Genomic DNA, 23,306 nt, shown 5'->3' on the forward strand with positions numbered 1-23,306 from the left:
CTGGTGTTGCCAATCAGTCAATAACTATTAAGTACCTACTATGAATATATTTCACTGGTATAGACGGTTAGTCAAGAACAATTTATCGTGTTTACTATGTGTCAGGCACTGTGTAGAGCTCCCTAGTAAGGAAATTCCTTCTGTCAAAGTGGGATCAGCACCTTCTTTCAACTCAGAGTCCTAAGAACTCCTGATTATTGTTGTGCTTTGTTCTTGAAGAGGACCAAAATGACAAAACTGTGTTTGAGTCAAGTTAGTGTGTCTAACTGTTGCTGGTCAGACTAATATGAGTTCAGAATGTTCTGTCACAGGTTGGACCTGTGAACATTTTGGGGGATAGCCTCTCTAACTTTGTACATCTTGAGTTTCTTCTGAACTAATTCTGCTTTGTTCATAGAGCACAGCACCTTCTCTGATGAGGGCACACCATGCTGGGCAGGCCTGTGCCAATTTCTCCCATATTCTACAATCAATTCTAAAGTTCTTAAGAGAGACCTTGAGAGTGTCCTTGTATCACTTTTTCTAACCACCTTGTGAGCACTTGTCCTAGGTGAGTTCTCCATATAATAGTCTCTTTGGCAAGTATAAATTTGGCATTCCAACAATGTGGCCAGCCCAATGGAGGTATGCTTTCTGCAGTAGAATTTAAATGCTTGGCAGTTTAGTTTGAGAAAGAACCTCAGTATCTGATGCTTTATCCTGCCACGTGATCTTTAGAATCTTCCTAAGACAATTCAAATGGAAGCCATTTCATTTGCTGGCATGACACCGGTACACGTTCAGTTTCACAGGCATACAACCATGAGGTCAGCACAATAAATAACTCTGGAGTTTCAGTCTGGCAATCTGTCTAATACCTCTCCTCACCTACACTTTCCTTTGCAGCTTTCCAACCTCATTATCAATGTGTATGTCCCTGGAAAGTATTTTGCCAAGGTAAGTGAACTTATTCACAGCATTCACAACTTCTCCATTTGCTATAACCGACGGTTGCACATGTAGTCCTGGTGTGGTGCTGGCAGAGGCAAAAGTTTAAAAAGAGCTCACATTTATGTCTCATGCATATGAAGGTCTGCTTAGGTCTCACACATATTATGTTTGATCCAGAATATGGGGATATAGAGATTAAACTAAATTAGCCCTATGCCCTCAAGGAGTTTATATTCTACGGGGGAGAGAGAGGAGGGGACATCTATACATAAAAGTTAATATGAATTATATACAAATTAAATAGAAAATACAAAGTAATTTGAATGGGAAGATTATTAATGGAAAGGGGGAATAGGGCAACATGAAGAGAGCAGAGATGATTTGAGCTCTACAAAGATTTCATATAAATTCATCATGTGAGAAGTATGAGAACATGGGTCAAAACAGGATGAAGGGAGAGGTAAAGTATTTTGTTAAGATATCTCCAACCACTTACTGTGTGAGTCAAGGAACTGGCCAAACAGCAAAGTTCCTGAAAAGGGGCCTAGGCTTAAACCATCCCAAATTAAGATCAATGACAGGGCACAAGCCTTTTGACATATGGAATGGGGAAATAAAAGGGATTATAAATCTGACCAATTGTAACTAGCTCTGACTGTAAATCCAACCAATCTGAACCTTGAAGGCAGGAGTAAGGAAAGAAACTAATAGGATTAAGCTTGCTCCCATTTTAGTATTTGGTTTATGTCATCCATGACTTCCTTCTTGCCATTCATCTTGCTTCTCATGAGAATTGCTGAATAAAGGATTCTTCTTTTACCCTAAAAGAGTATTGGTTGTAATATTACTCTTGTTGTAACTATTCCTAGACTAGGTTGGGGAAGCATTGAACAGTGGCAGCTCCTCCCAGGCTTATTTCCCAATCTTGCTGAATTCCACAGAGCCTTTTGATAATAATTATTTCCCATAAAAATTAGCCTGGCATGGGTTCTGTCAACAAAAAGTTATTATAATAAAAAATTATTATTATTATTATTTCCCCTAGGTATGTGTTTTTTTTTTTAATTTAAAAAAATTATTTAAAATTTTTTATTATTTTTTATTTTAAAGCTTTTTATTTTCAAAATATATGCATAAATAGTTTTCAACATTCATCCTTGCAAAACTTTATATTCCAAATTTTTTCTCCCTTCCTCCCACCCAGTCATCTAGATGGCAAGTAATCCAGTATGTTATATATTTCCACAATTATTAACATGCTGCACAAGAAGAAACAGGTCAAAAAGGGAAAAAAATATTCCATAACATTCACATAACAATCATCATAACTTATTCAGCCATTTCCCAACTGAAGGGAATCCACTCAGTTTCCAGTTCCTTGCCATTACAAAAAGGGTGGCTGCAAACCCTCTTGCATATATGTGAATTCTTTTCCCTTTTTTTATAACCTCTTTGGAATATAAGCCCAGTAGAAACACTGCTGGATCAAAGGGTATGCAGGGTTTGATAGCCCTTTGAGATAATTCCATACCAGTCTCCAGAATGGTTGGATCAGTTCACAACTCCATCAACAATGTATTAGTGTCCCATTTTTCCCACATCCCCTCCAACATTCATCATTATTTTTGCCTGTCATCTTAGCCAGTCTGAGGAATATGTAGTGGTTAGATATGTGTTTTTATATCCAACCTCTGATCCCATCTTCCAGAATCCCCTAACTTGGTCATAGATAGCTAGATCTGCTGGTGCTATTGCTCTCTAAGGAAATGGTTATTTCTAAGTAGGGCTAGGCAGGTAATAGGTGAAAATCACCCAAAATATAGAATAGTAGGAATCTAGATGCCTCATTTCACTGTGTATGGCTAAGATGGGGGAAGCTGTGGGATTAATAGAGGGGAAAGAATGCTGGGCTAAAAGCAAGAGAACCTGGGTTCAAATCCTGCCCTTCCCACTTACCATATGACTTTATATTTTGAATCCTCAATTTTATCATCTATAAAATCCTCAGTTTTTCCTGGCTCTAAATCTATGATCCTATGAGTTGTAGGTGGGAAAGTCAGGGACTAACACTGAATGGTAGAGTTGTGGATGGAGAAGCATTTCTTAAATGCTTTATTGTGTGCCAGGTATTATGCCAAATACTTGGGATACAAAGAGACAAAAAAAAAAGTCCTTTTCCTTGAAAAGTTCACATTTTAATGGGGGAATGATATGCAAATAACTGGGCACATAGAGGATGTATACAAAATAGATGGAAAGTGATTTCAGAGAGGAAGACATTTGCATCTGGGAGTGATTGGAGAAGGTCCAGAAAAGAACTTCTATAGAGCACAGTAAACAATGTGGCTTTGTGAGCTCTGGTTTTCTAGAGTTGTGTGTGTGTGTGTGTGTGTGTGTGTGTGTGTGTGTGTGTGTGTGTGTGTGTGTTTTAAGGGCATATTTAGCTCTTTTCATATCTTGGACCTAAAAGCCCAGAAGGGCCAGGAAGGATGACTCTGTGTTATGAAATCAGGAATAGTTGATCTAGGATGCTAAAACTTGACAAAATCTTCAGAGTCTCCCTCTACTCTCACTATAAGTTTGGCTGTATTAATCAGTAATCAGGAGATGCTGGCAGTCAGAAGTAGGGGATCCTTAAAATTCTGTCTGAATTCTGCCATGGGATGCTTGTTTCAAAAATTCTCTCTGAACTCCATGTATATGAGGAGGAGTAGGAAGCCAGTTCTAACAGAGTTTTTGAGTTTTTGGAGATATTGTTAGTGGTGTCCCCATTTGTGGTTTTCTCTGCAAAGATACTGGGGTGGTTTGCCATTTCTTTCTCCAGCCTATTTAACAAATAAGGAAACTGAGGCAAATAGGTTAAGCAATTTGTCTAGGGTCTTATAACTATTAAGTGACTGGGATCAGATTTGAACTCAAGAAAATGAGTTTTCCTGACTCTAGGTTCAGCACTCTATCCACTGTACCATTTAGCTGCCCCTAGTGGGGTCCTTGGGGATGGATATATGTTTTTATTCTCAGAAATAAAAATGGAAATGATCCTCACCATTCTCTGATCTCCTCCCACCTCTTAGTATCTACCAGGACACTATATTAAACTATTTGTATCCTTGATCTGAGTAGAACTTCCTAACTTCTTCATTAGCATGGATTCACTGCCTCTCCTTTGGTGTAATGGAGATCAAGCTGGTAACTAGACAGAGAAAGACTATTTATGCCTCCTTCTCCCTCTTTACATGTGATTTCCCAGTGGTCAACATGCAGGAAGTGTGTGCAAATTGGGTAGCATGCTGCTGTACAACATGTTGCAAATTCTGGGGGAAACATGGAGGATGCTGGCTGTGGAACGGGAATCTGGTGGATTCTGTGCTCCGCATCCCATCATTTCCCAGTGTGGCTCCATTTATACTTGGTGGAAGGTGAAATGGCTCTTATTTGCTGCCCCCATCAAGCATTGGTAATATCTCTTCCCCATTTGTGTCTAAGACACCAGCTGTATTTGATAGCTACTGAAGGAAGCATTCTGAAATAGAACTCCATGATAACTTTGGTGTTCCAAAGCTGGTTCATATACAGATCCTTAGATATACATAGAGGTACAGCAGAAGGGTGCCCATATTTAAGCCCAGGAGAAACATCATTTGATCTGCAATATCCCTGAATTCATAAGGCAACTAATGATTCAGTAAATAGAATATTAGGTCTGGAGTCAGAAGAGTAGCCATGTGACCCTTGGCAAGTCATTTAACCATGTCTGCCATAGTTTCCTCATCTGTAAAAAATAAGCTGGAGAAGGAAATGGCCAGCCACTCCAATATCTCTGCCAAGAAAACCCAAATGGGGTCATGAAGGATTGGACATGACTGAAAAATGACTGAACAATAAAAAATTATTATGGAGCCCATGGTCTTTTGAAATTCTTTAGCTAGGAGTGGGGATAGGATATGTGATTTTATTCATAATAGCAAAGTCTCAGGCAGTCAATCAACCAGGCTTTTATTTATTAAGTGCTCATTCCTTGCCAAGCACTGCTCTGGGGAAACAAGAAAGGCAAAGACACAGACCATGACCTCAAAGACCTTATATTTTAAAGAATGGTGTGTGTGTGGGGGAGAGGAAAACAACACAAAAATAGCTCTGTACATATAAGAAATAAATAGTGTATAAATGGAAGGTAGTATTAGGAGGAAAGTGCTAATAGTGAGAGGAAGTAGGGGACAAAGCTTCTTGTAGAAGGTAAGATTCGGGCTGAGTCTCTGATGAATGATTAAAAGTCATGATCATGTATTATTGAATGGGTCAGTAACTAATAGCTTATCATAAACTAACTGTTTAAATTAATTCAGAGTTATTAATCTGACTAACTTCCTTTACAAAAACAGGTCAGCACCTTCCTCTGCTGCAATTTATAGTATTAGAGAATCCCTTATTACACTGAGATATTAAGGGATGTATCCAGCTCCCACAGCCAATATTTGTCAGAGTCTGGATGTCCTGGCTCTGAGGTCAACTCTCTATTCATAATACCATGTTCCTATTATGGGGACCATGCATCTCTGCTTTTTTCAAAGCTTATCTTACATACACATAGATTCATGAGATACATGTGGGGTTTGATTAGTGAAAGTTTACCTTAAATATTTTGGCTCTCAGTAAAAAACAGACGGTATAAAAGTGCAAAAGTTCTAATCCTTGATTAAAAAGTAGGACAAGTCTTTTCCAATTTCTTTTCAAGAATACTATCTCCAAGTCAATCTGAAGAGTCAAATTCTGATAAAGTATCACACAGTTATTAGTCCATTCGATGATATACATAAACTTTCGAGTTTTAATTATTCATCAGAGGTTGACCCTAATGTGGGTTATTGGTCCAAGATATTTGGAAGCAGATTAACTCTTACCTCCTCAATGGCTCTCTAGTGTCTCCAAGGTCAAATATAAAATCTTCTTTTTGGTTTTAAACTCCCTTATGATCTGCTCCCCTCCTACCTTTTCAGACTTTTAAAACTTTACTTCCCTTCACAATCCAGTGACATTGTTCTCCTGGAGATTCTTTCCACAAGACATTCTATCTTTTTAATAAAACTCTCTCCTCCTCTCTGCCTTCTGTCTTCCCTGGTTCCTTTCAAGTCTCAGCTCTACCTTCTGTAAGAAGCCTTTCCCAATCTCCCTTAATGTTAGTGCATCTCTGAGATTAACTCCAATCCTGATTGTACCCTATAGTTTCTTGTCTTACCCAATAGAGCTGTCTGATAGTAGGAACTGTATTTTTGCCTTTCTTTGTATCCCCAGCATTTAGCACAGATCCTGGGACATAATAGACCAATGATATTTGGCTATCTCTCAGAAATGACAAAGAGTAATTCACTCTAGAGCAATAAATAAATACTCAATGATGTTAAAAAGAAGTTTTAGGGCCTGGAGTGACTAGAGGAATCACCTAGTTCAAACCCTTTTACATATGAGTAAACTGAGATCCAGAAAAGTAAAATTACTCACCCAAAGTTACACAGGTAATAAATTGAAACGTTGGTATTTGAACTCAGGTCCTCTAATGCCAAATCCAGTAATAAGAATAATAAACATTTCCAATAACAACAACAATAATAATAAGCAAGTAGCATTGATATAGTGCTTTAAGATTTATAAAACACTTTACAAAAATCATCTCATTTGATCCTCACAATAGCTGTGAGAGGTAGGTGCTGTTATTTTGCCCATTTTTACAAATGAAGAAACTGAGACAAATAGAAGTTGATTTGCTTAGTCAGTATCCTAATCAGGTTCTTCTGACTCAAGTCCAGTACTCTAGTTGTCTCTAAGCCCTCATAAGTGTTGCTGCTATCCAAGTAGACCTTTGTCCATCTTAAGAGATCCTGGAAGGTAAGAAGAGCCATGAAATTAACCTGAAGTCGCATCGGTATAATTGGTAGACTCTGCCCTGCTTCCAGAAGCTACTAAATATAGTAAATTATATTTCTATTGTTATCAGGGACTTCCAGGAAAGCATAAAATCCTACACTTACCTAAACCTGCCCAAGGGCTAATCCTTTAAATTTTTAGTTTCCAGCTGAATTCATGGTCAATTTACTGCTTTGTCTTCTCCAGGACCAATCAGGGAGAAGATTGGAAGTTGGAGAATTCCATAGACTGTATGGGAGGGATGTGATATGCTTGGGATTGAGGGGACAGAAATAAAACTTCTGTCTTAAATTTAGAACCAAGAAGGGATGACAGAGACTGTTAAATCTAACTCATTTTATAGATGAGGAATCAGAGGAAGCATCTTTCTGGGGGTCTTAAAAGCCTCAGGTTTTCCTGACTTTCAGTCTAGCCACTGCATTGTTTCATCCAGCATCACAGGAAGAAGGTAGACAAGAGAGTAAGAACCATTAGACATGTCCAAGATCTGGAAATCCAGTTTGACCATTTGTTGCCCAATACCTGCCTGGCAGGTGTGCTGGAGGGTTCGTCACAAATACAAGGGCCAAGATATTCATGATGTATTTGAATTCCTCCCAAAATCAGGCATCTTGATTTGAATCTTCTGCTTCAGTGATGCAGCCCTAGCCCCTGGCTCTAGCCCCAACTCTTATCATATTCTCCTACTCCAGCCCCAGTTGTATATAGGTCCCTGTCCCTGCTAGCATTTTCTATATGGAAATAGCTAGCAGCAGCTTATCCTATTAAGGATTAATTACTTTTTCCGCTTCAGCTTAGAGAAAGTATAAAGGGAAGTGGCGATCAAATTAGGGTCAGTGAGAATAATTGACTTATTTTAATTTATTAATTTTTGAGGCAGAGTAATGAAGAGGAGAGAGTGTCTGACTTGGATTTGTATCTTCAACTGAAAAATGGGCCATTCCCATTCTAGATCTATGATCCTTTGAAGTTCAGAGGGGGATAGAATGTCAGGCTTGGAGCCCTTCAAGAAGACCTGAGTTCAAATGTCACTTCTGATACTTAGTAGCTACTTAGTAGCTATGTGATCCTTAGCAAGTGACTTAACTTCAATTTGTCTCAGTCTCCTCATCTGTAAAATGGGGCTAAACATAGTACCAACCTTCCAGGATTCTTGTGAGTATAAAATGAGGTAGTATTTGTAAAAGGAGGACAGCTAGATGACATAGTGTGTACAGTGTCTGGCCTAGAATCAGGAAGACTTTTCCAGCGTTCACATCTAGCCTCAGCAAATCTGGGCTAATCATTTAACCCTGTGTGCCTCAGTTCCTGTAAAATGAATGAGCAAAGGAAAGAGCAAACCATTGCAATGTCTCTGCCAACAAAACCCCAAATGAAGTCACAAAGAGTCGGACATAACTGGAATGACTGAGCAACAACAAAAATTATTATTGTTTATATTATCAGTAGTAGTAGTAATGATGGTAGTTGTAGTTGAAGTCGTCGTAGTAGTAATTGTAGTAGTAGTAGCAGGGTAGTAGTAGTAGTGGTAGTAATAATTGTAGTAATGGTGGTGATAGTAGTGTAGTAGTAGTAATGGTGGTGGTAGTAATAGTAGTAATTATAGTGGTAGTAGTAGTTGTAGTAAAGGTGATGGTAATAATGTAGTAGTAGTAGTAGTAGCAGTAGTAATAATTGTAGTAGTAGTAGTAGTAATAATTGTAGTAGTAATGGTGGTGGTAGTAGTAGTAGTAGTAGTAGTGGGAGTATTTAGTTCCTTTAAGGGGTGTAAGGTACTTTCAAGAAAGACTAACACCTCCAGTGGGAGGGCTGCTGAGCCTTTTTCAGAGCTGCTTTCACCCATGACTCCAAGAAGTTGAGTGTGCACAAAGGCTACATACACACCAGTAAATCATTTCGGCACACGGGCTAACCCCCAGGGTAAGTGAGGGGTCCCAAACCCTTCACTGAGTTAAGGGAATGCCCATTCCATACATGTGAAGACTCCCCCCAGCAGAATGGACAGATGAGAACAAATTGCTCAACAGCTGGGAAGGTGAGGGCTGATGCCTTTGCACAACTCTATCTCACTTAAATCCAACTTATGATTGAGTCAAAAGACAGCACCTGAACTTATATTGAGGTGAGCAACCACAGCTGGCCAGACTTTACTTCGACCCCAAGATAATGGGGTCATTTTGCTCCTCTTCTCCTCTTCTAAAAGGAAGGACAACTACCAACCAGTTGAGAATTTTGTTATATAATTTATCCAATGGAATTACATATATATATGTAATTCCATTGGATAAATTATATATATATATATATATATATATATATATATATATATATAATATATATATATATATATATATATATATACACACACACACATATATAGTGTTCTTTTTGGCCCTTTTTTATTATTATTAAAGCTTTTTATTTTTAAAATATATGCATGGATAATTTTGTAACATTAACCTTGCAAAACCTTGTGTTCCAATTTTCCCCCTTTCCCCCACCCCTCCCCTAGATGGCAAGTAATGCAATATATGTTAAACATGGTAAAAAAAAAGTTAAATCTAACATATGCATACATATTTTTACAATTATCTTGCTGCACAAGAAAAAATCCGATCAAAAAGGGAAAAAAATGAGAAAAAAATGCAAGTAAACAACAGGAAAAAGAGTAAAAATGCTATGTTGTGATCCACAATCGGTTCCCACAATCCTCTCTCTGGTTGTAGATGATTCTCTTTATCACAAGATCATTGGAAATGAGTTCAATCATCTCATTGTTGAGAAGAGCCACATCTATCAGAATTAATCATTGTATAATCTTGCTGTTGCTATGTACAATGATCTTCTTGTTTTCTCATTTCACTTAGTATCAGTTCATGTAAGTCTCTCCAGACCTTTCTAAAACAATCCTGCTGACTGTTTCTTATAGAACAATAATATTCCATAACATTCATATGCCATAATTTATCCTGCCATTCTCCAACTGATGAGCATCCACTCAGTTTCCATTTTCTTGCCACTATAAAAAGGGCTTCCACAAACTTTCCTTCCTTTAAGATCTTTTTGGTTTATAAGCCCAGGAGAGACACTGTGGGATCAAAGGGTATGCACAGTTTTATGGCCCATTGGGCATAGTTCCAGATTGCTCTCCAGAATGGTTGAATAAGTTTACAACTCCATCAACAATGTATTAGTGTCCCAGTTTTCCCACATTCCTTCCAATATTCATCATTATCTTTTCCTGTCATCTCAGCCAATCTGAGAGGTGTGTAGTAGTACCTCAGAATTGTCTTAATTTGCATTTCTCTAATCAATAAATGATCTTTTCATATGACTAGAAATACTTTCAATTTCTTCATCTGAAAATTGTTCGTATCTTTTGACCATTTATCAATTGGATAATGGCTTGAATTCTTACAAATTTGAGTCAATTCTCTATATATTTTAGAAATGAGACCTTTATCAGAACCTTTGAATGTGAAAATGTTTTCCTAGTTTATTGCTTTCCTTCTAATCTTGTCTGCATTAGTTTTGTTTATACAAACCTTTTTAACTTAATATAATCAAAATTATCTATTTTGTGTTCAATAATGATGTCCAGTTCTTCTTTAGCCACAAATTCCTTCTTTCCCCACAGATTTGAGAAGTAAACTATCATTTGTTCTTCTATTTGCTTATAATGTCACTCTTTATGTCTAAATCATGACAATTTTATCTTGGTATAGGGTATTAGGTATGGGTTAGTGCCTGGTTTCTGCCATACTAGTTTCCAATGTTCCCAGTAGTTTTTGTCAAATAATGAGTTCTTATCCCAAAAGCTGGGGTCTTTAGATTTGTCAAACACTAGATTACTATAGTCATTGTCTATTTTGTTCTGTGAACCTAACCTATTGCACTGATTGACTACTCTGTTTCTTAGCCACTACCAAATGGTTTTGATGACCATTGCTTTATAATATAGTTTTAGGTCTGGTACAGCTAGACCTCCTTCATTTGCATGAAATTATATTTGTAAAAAATACTTTATACAATATTTGGTACAAAATAAATGCTATGCAATAAATGCTTATTCCTTTTCCTCTTCATTCTTATAAAAAAAACTGTGAGATGAATGCCTCAGGTATTATTACTCTCATCTTACAGTTGAGAAAACTGCAGCTGAGGGACGTGTTCAGGGTCATACAAACAATAAATGTCTGAAGTCATTATTCGAACCCACATCACTGCCTCCAGCTTTAGTGTTTGGCCCTCTGGGTTAAGTTCCATTTCCCTTCCCAGCTTCTGCTGAACTTACTAAGGCTCCAAGTACTGCTTCCCCCTTCCACTTTTTTTCCCCCGTATGCAATTGTGCCTTAGGAAATGTTGTTTTTAAGCACGGAGTTAAAACTTCAACATTCCTAGCAGTAATAACAAACTAGAACATATCCTCTGAGAAAGTTCACTGTACAGCACTTGAGAATAGTATGTTCCAGGCCAAAGTGCTTAAGTGCTATGGGACTGTGGCTCCTGGCGATACCCACAGGTGTTTACCAAATCCTGGGCTGTTCGCTCCTGGAGAGAGGAAGACTTTCTCCCTCCCTTCTGTCCCCACCCCATGGCAGTTCTGTCTGATTAAACAGTCTAGTGGTTTTAGGTTTGAGTCCACCCCTTACTGCTCTTGTTAAACTACTCCAGTTCCAATAAAGGCAGCTCTATTGAGGTCAGATTTCCATCTTTAGAAAGTGCTTTCTTTCATTGTGCTTAACCCTTTCATGTGTTTCCCTTCCAATAATGTCCACAAAATCATGTTATTCATTCCAGCCTCTGAGAGCTAGACCAGGATAGTATTTTTTCCCCTTCCTTTCTCTTTCCCTCTCTCCCTCCCTTTTTTCCTTCATTCCTCCTTCCCTCCTTTCTTCCCTCCATTCCTTTCTCCCTCCTTCCCTCCCTTCCTTCTTTCCTATCTTCCTTTCTTTTTTCCTCCCTTCTCTCCTCTCCTTCCTTCCCTCTTCTCTCCCTTCCTTTTCCTTCTTTCCCTTTCCCTTCCCTCTTCTCTCTTCTTTCCTTCCCTTTGTTTCCCTCTTCTCTCCCCTTCCCTTCATTTCCCCTTCCTCTCATTCCTTTTCTTTTCTTTCCCTTTTCTCTCCCATTTCTTTCCCTTTTCTTCTTTCTCAAAACTCATAAAGTTCTGTTCCCAAGGAGATTTTTTTTCTGAAGGGAGATCCAAAGTTCTGTCTGATTAAACAATTTAGTGGATGAATAGGAACAATTTGATAGTGGCTTTAGTTTGTGAGGAAGAACAATTTTCCAAGTTGGCATTTTAGTAGATAGAATTTTTACCCATTAAAGTTATATTTCATATTAAGCATGGGAGCTGGCTGTTTGACCTGGGGCATTTTGCCTTACTTTCATACAGGTCATATCTCTTCCCAATGTCTCTAATAGACCATAAACTCCTTTTGTTGTTCATTTATATCTTACTTCATACAGTTTTGGTTTTTTCTTGGAAGTGTTTTGCCATTTCCTTCTTCAGCTCATTTTACAGATAAGGAAATTGAGCCAAACAGGATTAAGTCTCTTATCCAGGGTCCCACAGCTAGTAAGTGTCTGAGGCAAGATTTGAACTCAGGAAGATGAATCTTCCTGATTCCAGCTCCAGCTCTCTATCTACTGTGCACTGTGTCACCTACCTGTCCCGTAAATTCCTAGAAAGCAGAAACTATTATTAATTTTTCATTAAAAGCTGCTAGGTGACTCAGTGGATAAATTGCTAGGCTCAGAGTCAGGAAAACCTGAGTTCCACTCTAATCCCAGACACTAGTGTGGCCCTTAGCAAGTCATTTAATACTCTGCCTCAGTTTCTTTATTTGTAAAATGGAAATAACAATAGCATTTATCTCCCAGGGTTGTTGTAAGATAAACAAATGAGATAATATTTATAAAGTGCTTTGTAAACATTAAAATGATATATAAATGTTAGCTATCATTATTATTAATTATATTTGTATCCTTAATATATTTATAAATCGCTTGTATGCCTCTCTAACTCCTTTAATTTAGAGATAAAGATACTAAAGCCTTGAGAGATTTAGCAAGGAACTCAAAGTCTGTTTGCCTCAGTTGCCTCATTTGTAAAATGAGACAGCGGAGGAAATGGCAAAGTACTCCAGTATCTTTACCAGGAAAATTCCAAGTTAGGGCACAAAGTTTCAATTTCATGACTGAAAAATGAGTCAACAACAAAATGAAGAGATTTCCCAGGTGATTTCTACTATCCGTTCCAACTCAGAATCTATGGTGCTATGATTCTACACAAGGGATCCTTTATCTATATCTCAGTTTTCTGTGAGAAAGGTTATAAGTTAAAGGTTATAGAAGGCATCATAGAGATCATTTATTCTGATAGGCCGCAGTCCTTAGAAAGGATGTAGCAATAGCCTTAAGGCCACCTGGCTTTAGGGGTGATGTAGTTACAAATGATATATTTCTTCCCCTAGGTTATCCTGCCTCAGTTTACTCTATATGACCAGGATGAGCCCATAGATAGTGTTGGCTGTCAGATAACAGTCTGTTGGTCAGTGATAATGGGTTTTCTGAGACTAAGGAGCAGCAATAATGAGGTGCTTAAAATTGATGCAAGCTTGGAATAAAATTGGGTGTCTGCCATTTGACCTAATGATGTTTCAAGCCTAAAACACACCTCAGGAAGGTTCCTTCTGTCTCTTACCCCAGTTCTGCCCAGGGAATTATGGATATTGCACCTGCGTACAAAGTCAGAACCAGATCACTTCTCAACTGCACCTTGAAGTATACCTATCATCTCTGGAAGTGTCGTAGTCTCTTTCTAGATAGCTCTAATTATTAGGAAGTTTTTGTTTTTTTTTTCCTTCTGAAATTAAGCTTAAATTTTCTCTATAGTAGCTTCCTCCTGTTGTTCCTGGCTTTGCCCTCTGTATCTAAGCAGAAGAGGTTGGTCAATAAGTTGCTACTTTTTTATTGGTTTTGAACTGATGTCCTGCTGACTAAACACTTCTTGTTCTTTCAGTTATATTATGTGTGCTCTTTTTGCTCACTGGTGAGACATCAAAAAGTTAAAGTAATAACTGACATTTACATAGTACTCTAAGATTTAAAAGGCGCTTTCATTACCATAGCCCTGGGAAGGCCATGTTAGTCAGTCAATAAACATTTGTTAAGTACCTGTTTTATCCCAAGCACTAGGCTAAGCCCTGGAGACATAAATACAAAATCAATTTGATATTAAGCACTACCGTGCCAGGCACTGTGCTAAGTGCTATAAATACAGAAAGAGGCAAAAAAAAAAAAAACCCAAAAAGCAAAAAAAACAGTTCCTGTCCTTAAGGAGCTCACAATATAATGGAAAACATACAAAAGGCTTTAAAAAGTGAAGGGGACAGCTGAGGAAAATACCTTAATCTAAGGTCCCAAAATAGTGTAACCATTGAGAAAGATGTTCTGAGCCAAACTTTCTCCAAAGATAAGTTTTAGAGTCCGTACCGCTGTCCTTCAATCAGAGGTCCAAAGAGTCTCAAGTCTGATGGAATTTGCAAGATAATGATGTTTTCCCAATAATGAGTTTCTTGGGGCATTGATAGAAAAACCAAAAGGCTCAAGAAGTGTAGCCAGATGAGAAATGAGAGGATGTCCTGAACTTTAGTTCCTTTCTGAAATGGAATGATGGGAGTGCCCCAAGACTGGTCACAGAAAGAGCTTTGAGTTCAGAGGTGGGAGATATCACAACTGGTTAGACCAGCCTATCAAGAGCTTCCCAGAGGAAATGTGACCCCAGACTCTCAGTAAGGAAGAAGTCACATAATTCTGCTGATTGGGTCCACTACAAATTGTTATTTGAGCTCATGTGGGCTCTTGCTTCAGCAAGACAATTCTTCTACTCCTTAGATGATTTCCTTTTGGTCCCCCATCAGCTGTTCCATTCCTTTTCTTTTTTCCTCAAGCTTCCCATAGCACCCTCTGAGCAGAGGCCTTTACCTCAACCTTTAGTAAAAGTAGAAATTATTAACCATCAACCCTCTCTTCTTCCCTATCATGCATCTTAAACTACTTTGACATCACCTGCCGTTCTCATCTCCTTTGCTATAGTCTCTAATAAAGGCCCTTCTCCCAAAGGTCAACTTGAGCCATTGGTCCTATCCACTTTGATCTCCTCATCATATTTGCCCCATAATTATCCGCTCTCTAATTTTCAACTACTGACTGCTTCTTTACTGACTACAAAGATGCCATTCTTCTTCACCCTCATCTTCCCAAAGCATCATCCTGAGCCTCTCCTTCCTTTCTCAGCCAAACTTCTTAGAATCGAGTTTTATCATTTCTACTTTCTCTCACTTCTCAACCTCTTTCAACATGGCTTCTGATCAACAACTTCTGGGGGCTACCTGTTTCACATACATGTCACCCCTTCCTCCACCCTCTCCAGGAAATCCTCCTACCTGTCTGGATGTCCCTCAGTCTCCTTTGCAATATGGCATCCTGTCCCACTCTTGTGTTTAGTTATAAGGCAAGACTCCGCCTTGGTTCCTCTTGATCTCTGTATTCTCTCAATGATCTCATCAGTTCTTAAGAGTTCAAATGCCTCTCTGCACATGAATGACTCCCAGATCTAGATATCTGTTCCTTAGAATCTCTCCTGAGTTCTAATCCTGTACCATCAATTTCTACCAGATATTTCCCATGGGATATCCCATAAGTATCTCAAACTTAAGACATCCAAAAAAAGTCTTCATGTTTATCCCCCCAAACCCATCTCCTTCCCTAACTTCCTTAATCATGTTTAAGGTACCACTATTACTTCCCAGTGGAATCCTCAGCTTCATTCTACCTTGTGCTCCCTCATCAGATGACAAACTGTCGATTCCATCTCCATGTCTGTTGCATCTACCCCCTTCTCTTTACTCATATGACCCTACACCTCCCATCACTTAACACTATTCCATTGACCTCTTAACAGGTTTCCCTGTAAATAGTCTCCTTTCTCTCTAAAGAAGCTGTCAAAAAGGTATTCTAAAAGCACAATTCTGACCTTCTTTGCTCAATGACTTTTGTCTTGTCTTTGGACTTCAGTGACTCAGGAAAAGAGAATGCTTAGCTTGGTCTCCCCTTCTACCCAGTTCATGTGCAAGTCACAGCATTCCCAGGGAAGTCCTCTTCAAAAACAAAGGATGAACAACAAAACAACAGCCTCCAGCTTCCAATGTAGATTCCTCTATTCAGCGTTAAAGCCTTTCCCAACTGGCTCTCACCTGCCTTCCGACGTTTATGGATCCTGATTGTTCCAAATGATGGCAGGTCAGCTTGCTATTCTTCCTAGACAACATTCCACCTCATGTCATTGCACAGTGAGCCCTCAGGCTTCTGCAGCAGCTAAAGCCTCCTTTCCAACTTACTTTGTAACTTAAAACAAAAAAAAAAACTTACTTTGTTAATATTTTGTATTTACTCATCTACACACACACTCATACACACACACATACACAATGTTTACTTCAACAGAATGTAAGCTTCTTGAGAGTAGGATCGCCTCTCTTTGTTTCTCTTCCCCTTTCTCTCTCCTTCCCCTTTTCCTCTCTTCCCTCCTTTCTCTCCTTTCTTCGCTTTCTCCCCTTCCTTTCCTCCTCTCTCTCCTCCCTCCCTCTCTCTCTCTCTTTCTCTCTCTATCTTTCTGTCTTTCTCTCCCTCTCTCTCTCTTCCCATATCTCTTTGTCTGTGTCTGTGTGTCTGTGTGTCTGTGTGTGTGTGTGTCCTTGTCTGTCTCTCTCATCTCTCTCTCCCCCTCATCTCTCTGTTTCTCTCATCTCTCTCTCCCCCATCTTTGTCTGTCTGTTTCTGTTTCGCTGTCTTTCAGTCTTTGTCTGTTTTCTGTCTCGCTGTCTTTCAGTCTTTGCCCCTCTGTCTCTATCTTTGTCTTTCTCCCCTTTCTCTACCCCCACTTTCTCTCTTTCCCCCACTTTCACTGTCTCCCTCCCTTTCTTTTTCTCTCTCTCTCTGTCTGTCCCTGTCTCTCTCTCTTTCTGTCTATCTCCCTCTGTCTCTGTGTCTGTTTCTTTTTCTCATCATCTCTCTCCATCTCTCTCTCTGTCTTTATCTGTCTCTATCTCTCCCCTTTTCCTCTCTCCATTTCTATCTCTCTCTTTTCATTTCTCTCTCTCTGTGTCTCTCTATCTCCCTCTGTCTCTGTCTCTCTGTTTATCACTCAGTCTCTCTCCTCTCTCTCTCTCCCCATCTCTCTGTCTCTGATTTTGTCTCTCTCCCTCCCTCCCTTCTTCTCTCTCTCTCTCTCTCTCTCTCTCTCTCTCTCTCTCTCTCTCTCTCTCTCTCTCTCACACACACACACACACACACACACACACACACCTGATTTCATGTGTGGCACATAATTGGCATTTCATTGACTTTAAGCTCTCTAAAATAGAAAGATTTAACCTTTTCTATGCCATGGATCCCTCTATCAGGCTTGTGAACATATGACCTCTTCTCAGGAAAATGGTTTGCTGCTTATAATTCAGTAAGTGCCAAGTTTGAGTCAGAATTTAATAAAATAAAAATATGTCCAAGTCCATAGACCCTCTCAAAATCTGTCCACAGACCCCAAGCTAAGAATCTTTGCTCTATCTAGTTGATACCTTCACAGAGTTAAGTGATCCTTATTTTTACTCATGGCTGTCCTCCCCAAATACACACATTTGTATGTAATCAGGACACTTTTAAAGCCAGAAAAAGCATTCTAGAACAAAAGAAATAAAATTAAATTCAAATGAACAGCCAAATTAGCAGCAATGTTCTAGAGCCAGAAAGAGCCTGCTCAAAACAAATGATGATTAAATTTTTATTGTGAGCACTTATACCTTGGAAATCTGCAAACAATACAAATCAGGACTTGCTTTTTTGTTTCATTGATTAAGAAAGTTAAGAAAAAATTTAAAAGTTAAGAAAACTGGATCTGCTTGTTAAACATTTACCGGCACACTACTGAGATTTTTATTTAGAATTCATCTAATCTAACCCCTAATTTTATGGGTGAGGAACTGAGACCAAAGTAAATTAAATGGTATTCTCAGTTACATAGGTAGTAAGTGAAGGGATTGTATTTGAAACTAAATAATAATGCAGATCAAACTGAAAAGTGCATTCTGTGTACTTTTCTCCACTTGGTGAGCCAGTTATTAAACATTTACCAATATACCCTTGATTAAGGGTCATTGTGTGAAACACTAGGAGTTACAAGGATTCTTTAGGATGATCTTTGCCTTTGTGAAACTTACATTCTAATACAGAGATGTAGTTCTATATTCTAGAAGACATTCAAAAATAATTACGAAATGAAATAACATATAAGTACTTCATGGAAGTTCAAGCAAAACATCATGTACAGTCACAGGGGAGAAAGACCCTCATCAAAAGCCCCCTTGGCAATCAAGGAGGATGGTATTTAGATAGTATATTTAAGTTGGCATCTGCAGGATGTTTGTTAAGTCAGCAGGCAGGAGAAAGAAAGGGGGAACTAAAATGATACTCCAATCCCATAGAGAATCATATTTTTAAAAAGGTGAGTTTTCTCCATTCCTCTCAATTTATGCTATGTAAGATGACTTTAGTTTCTTTTCCAATAAAGTCTGGTTCAAAAGGAGTTATTGTGCTTTCTCTTGGGTATTCTTCAAACCATTGTATAATCATTCTTGGGAATCTGGGGGGAGTGCTACTTTAAGGGATACCCGAGTCCAGCTGAGAAGTCCTTCCCTTTCCCAGCAGTGCATGAAGTGGCCAAAGAGCCATTATGTTGTAATCTGAGCTTTTGATAGCGAGTTCTGTTCCTCTGCCATTTATTGAACAGGGGGCGTGCACATACTGCCTTCTCAGACCACTGCTTGAGATTTTGTTCTTGTGCTAAATTGGCAAAGTAGAGATTAAAGAGTTATAGATGTTAAGTAGATTTATGGGGCTCATCACTGACTGGCTGAGTTGTCAATAATCATTAGACCAACCATGTAACAGCACATTAAAGTCCTTATTGGTTTGCCTGATGCTTTTGACAGCTCAAACCAGACAGTGATATTGGTTGAAAACAAAGCAAAACAAAACAGAAGTGATTTGTTCCTAGAACTAATTCATATGGGTCATAATTTTCTTGGGGTCCCAGTTAGTAAAATTTCTAATTGTAGGAGTATACCCTGGTTTATAGTCAGGTGACTGCATTTCCCCCTTAGAGTTCTAGGGATATCTCAAGGAATTGTGGGGTATTTCTTTGATATTATAGCCCAAGTTCTCATCTATTGTGTTTTACCCATTCTAAGCCAAGAAGACTATTGTATATTAAGCCATTAGCAACAACTAGCTTTTACAAAGAATTGTTTACTTAAAAGACATAGCAATAAAAAAGGTATAAACATCTCCCCCTTTTTCCCCCCTTCAACAAGTCCTTGGGGAACAGCACACCACTTCCACCACCTTGGTCTTTGAGGAGCTTGAGCTCATACTTAGAATAGTTTTTTACATAAAAATGTTTCCATTGAGACAGCTAGGTGGCACAGTGGTTAGAGTACTGGCTCTGGATACAAGAAGACCAGAGTTGAAATCTGACCTCAGATACTTTTAATAGCTGTATAACCCTTGGTATATCACTTGTTTGTCCCAGTTTGCTCAACTGTAGAATGGAAATAATAATAGCACCTATTCCCAGCTTGTTCTAAGGATCAAATGAGATAATTTGGTAAAAAGCATTGAGCACAGTGTTGGGACAGAGTAATTGCTGTTATTGTTGTTTTTATTATTTTTATATTCATTTCCAGAAGCTGCATGAAGGCTGGATTATTTCACTGCCACTGGCCTGCACCTGAAAGTCACTCCCAAGGTCACCCTCCTTTCTCTTAACATTGCTATTGGATACAATTCCTGGACTTACACTCCTGAACTCTCAGAATTTCTCTTTCCTGAAGCTTATAATGTCAAAGCCTCTAGATTAAATTTCTTCATGTTTAAAAAAATAAAATAAGGATCAATGGCCATATTCAAGGGGTCACTTCTTGGCCTAAAAAAGGGAGAAGGCCCAAGTCCCTCCCTCCACCATCTTATAGCATTGTCTCTTAACAGACACTGTCAACAAAGGAGTCAAACTGAGAGAGAGAAGCTGAAGAGGATGGTCAATCAATGAATGCCCTTTGAAATCAGTTTCAGTTTCAGATCCACAACCACAGCCACTCAGAGACTGATGGTCATCATCATAGATGGAACTAGTTAGAGACCACTTGAGGCAGCTTGGTTGTACAGAACAGAGAGTACCAGACCTAGAGTCAGGAAGACTCATCTTCATGAGTTCAAATCTGGCTTCAGACACTTAGTAGCTGTGTGATCTTGGACAAGCCACTTTATTTTGTTTGCCCTAGTTTCCTCAACTGCAAAATGAGCTGGAGAAGGAAATTGGAAACTACTGCAGGATCTTTGCCAAAAAATAACCAAATGGTGTCATGAAGAGTTGGACACAACTGAAAAATGACCGAACAACAACAATAAAATAGATGCATTCTCTAGTATCTCTTCAATGCACTTCCATTAGATATCATCATGACTTTCCTGGAATCAGATTTTCATCCACTTCTTCATGGGGAGATGCTATCAGAGATAAAATGCATGTGCCGATCCCTTTTACTCTCACATAACTCTACTTCCAAAGAATTTTCTGTGCTGGAGAACTGATTTATTTTCATACATATTTGACCTGAAGTCCAAGCTGAATTGGTAATGATCTCTTTGGCAGAATATGGAGATGTAAGGAATGTAGGATTATTTCAAGCTTCACAGCATGGGACATTAAGTACAAATAGAAACGAGCTAAGAAGAAGGAGTGATTAAGCCAAACAAGAACTGACCTAAACTTTGGACTCAATGGAAGAACTGACTCAAACTATTTTGGTGCTTTGAAAATAAATCTATTACCTTCTTTTTCCATTTCTTCTGGCAAAAAAGTCAAATGGTTGTCATTATCAGTGTCTGTTGATTTTTATTGAGATTCCAAAATGTGTTAGATCCTTTCCTGAAGCAGTTGGAGACATTGCTTTAAGGAACTTTACATTCTCCACTTTTTTATTATTTTAACTATTGTTTTTGGCATTGACAACCTAGATGGATCTTTATAATTTGCAAAGTGATTGTATGCCTATTCTATGTACTGTAGTACTTTGTAGTATATGGTACTTTGGAAAGGGTCAGAAAAAGGATAAAGAACTTTGGATTTGGAGTCAGGAAACCAAAATTCAAGTCTCCTGTCTACCATTATGTGTGATTGTGAACAAATCATTTAGCCTCTCCTAACTCCGGTTCCTGTGTCTCTAAAATGGGGATAATATCCACTCAACTACCTCATGGGTAGCTAAGATCAGATGACTACCTGCGTGAGCATGTATTGGAAATAATAAATCCTCACTGTGAAATATTATTGTTACTCTTATTTCTCTTATTATTGTTTGATTCTTTCAATAGCCAATCAAGGGAAGCAAGACAGGTGTTGTTGCCCTCAAATTTAAGTTGAATTCCTTAAAAGAAATCTTCAGTAAAGGGGAAAAGACTATATACTGAAAAATATCATCTATTGTTAGCCACACTCAAATTACATCAGACTTGGAGGAAAAGTGAGGTTATATTTAATGGCATTACTTATTTATTCATTTAATTAATGGAATTTTATGACTTTTATTTTGATCTAAATTTTTTTTGTTTTTTATATCACAATCATTTTATACTTCTTCCTTCCATATTTTGCTGTAGCAAAGAAAAAAGTAAACAAAAATGTCCAGTTCAATGATTTTATTTGGCACTTTATATCATATTCTGTCCTAGCTGTCCCTATCTCTCTGCCTTGAGACAGATATGTTCATTATTTGTCCATCCTGGATGTTGTTTTTTAAAGTTATTCAGAGTTTTACTTTCTTTTAGTGATCCTTTCATTTATATTGTTGTTGAAATTGTTAATAATGTATCAGTTTGGAAATTGAGTGGATGCCCATCAATTGGGCTGGAGAAGGATACATGAATATAATGGAATATTATTGTTCTATAAGAAATGATGAGCAGGTTGATTTCAAAAAAGCCCGAAAAGACTTGCACAGACTGATGCTAAGTAAAGTGAATAAAACCAAGAGAACATCGTACAGAGCAACAATAAGATTATGTGGCTCTTTTCAACAATGAACTGATTCAAGGAAATTCCAATATACTTGTGATGGAAAGAGCCATCTACATTCAAAGAGAGAACTATGGTGACTGAATATGGATCAAAGCAGAGTATTATCACTTTTTGTTGTTGTTTGTTTGCTTGCTTTTTCTAGTGTTTTTTCTTTCTTTCACCTTTTGATAGGATCTTTCTTATGCAGCATGACAGTCATGGAAATCTATTTAGAAGAATCCACATGTTTAACCTATATTGGATTGCTTGCTATCTATAAGAGGGAGTAGGGGAGCGGGAGGGAGAAAAATTTGGAGCATAAGTTTTTGCAAAGGTGAACGTTAAAACTATCTTTGCATGTATTTGGAAAAATAAAAAGCTATGTATCAGTTTGCAGAATTCTTCACTTAAATCTACACATTTTTTAGATTTATCCTTTCTTACTGCAGTTATGGTCCATTATATTTGCATACTTTGAGGTTTTCTTCTCTAATTGGTGGGGAATGAAGGAGACAATAAGCATTTATATAATACTCTATGCCAAACACCTTGCTAAGCACTTTTTATTTTTACAAATATTATCTCATTTGATCCTCACAACAATCCTATGTGGTAGGTGTTATCCATATATTTACAGTTGGAGAAACTGAGGCAGAGAGGTTAAGATGCTCTTCCAGGGCTACACAACTACTAAGTGTTTGGGGCTGTATTTGAGTTTAGGTTTTCCTGATTCCAGACATAGCACTTTATCTATTGAGCTGCCAGTTCTATGAGGAGGTTGTTTCTAACTCTGTTCTTTGCTACTACAAAGAAAATGGATGTGATGAATATTTTGGTATCCACTCCCCTTCTGCTGTTTCTGATGAGTGTAGGATAGAAGTGTATTATTCAAATTTCTTTCCTTTGTATTCAAAGCTCTTTTTCCTCCTGCTCACATACAGAATTTCTTATTACTGGAATTGTTAAATTCAACTACTATGACCAATGCAACCAAAATTAAAAGAAAAGCAGAAAACTGGGGGGAAATTTTTGCAACAAGTATCTCTCAAAAGACCTCATTTCTTTTTTTCTGTATTTTTTATTAAAGGTTTTTATTTTCAAAACATATGCATAGATAATTTTCAACATTCACCCTTGCAAAACCTTGTGTTCCACATTATCTCCCTCCCATCTCCCACTTCCCTTCTCTAGATGGCAAATAATCCAATATATATTAAACATGTGCAATTGCTCTATACATATTTCCACAAATATCATGCTGCACAAAAAAAAAAATCAGATC

The 23,306-nt window shown here is 38.1% G+C and overlaps 1 long non-coding RNA gene across 1 annotated transcript; it reads left to right on the plus strand.

Moving 5' to 3' along the window:
• The first annotated feature begins 293 nt into the window (after positions 1-293).
• LOC127559257 (uncharacterized) lies at positions 294-21,298 on the plus strand. Its single transcript, XR_007953093.1, has 3 exons — positions 294-550; positions 886-936; positions 19,656-21,298. It is a non-coding gene; the product is annotated as an uncharacterized LOC127559257 (long non-coding RNA).
• The last annotated feature ends 2,008 nt before the right edge of the window (positions 21,299-23,306 follow it).

This window comes from Antechinus flavipes, chromosome 4 (assembly GCF_016432865.1).
Source record: "Antechinus flavipes isolate AdamAnt ecotype Samford, QLD, Australia chromosome 4, AdamAnt_v2, whole genome shotgun sequence".
In the NCBI taxonomy this organism is placed as follows: Eukaryota; Metazoa; Chordata; class Mammalia; order Dasyuromorphia; family Dasyuridae; genus Antechinus; species Antechinus flavipes.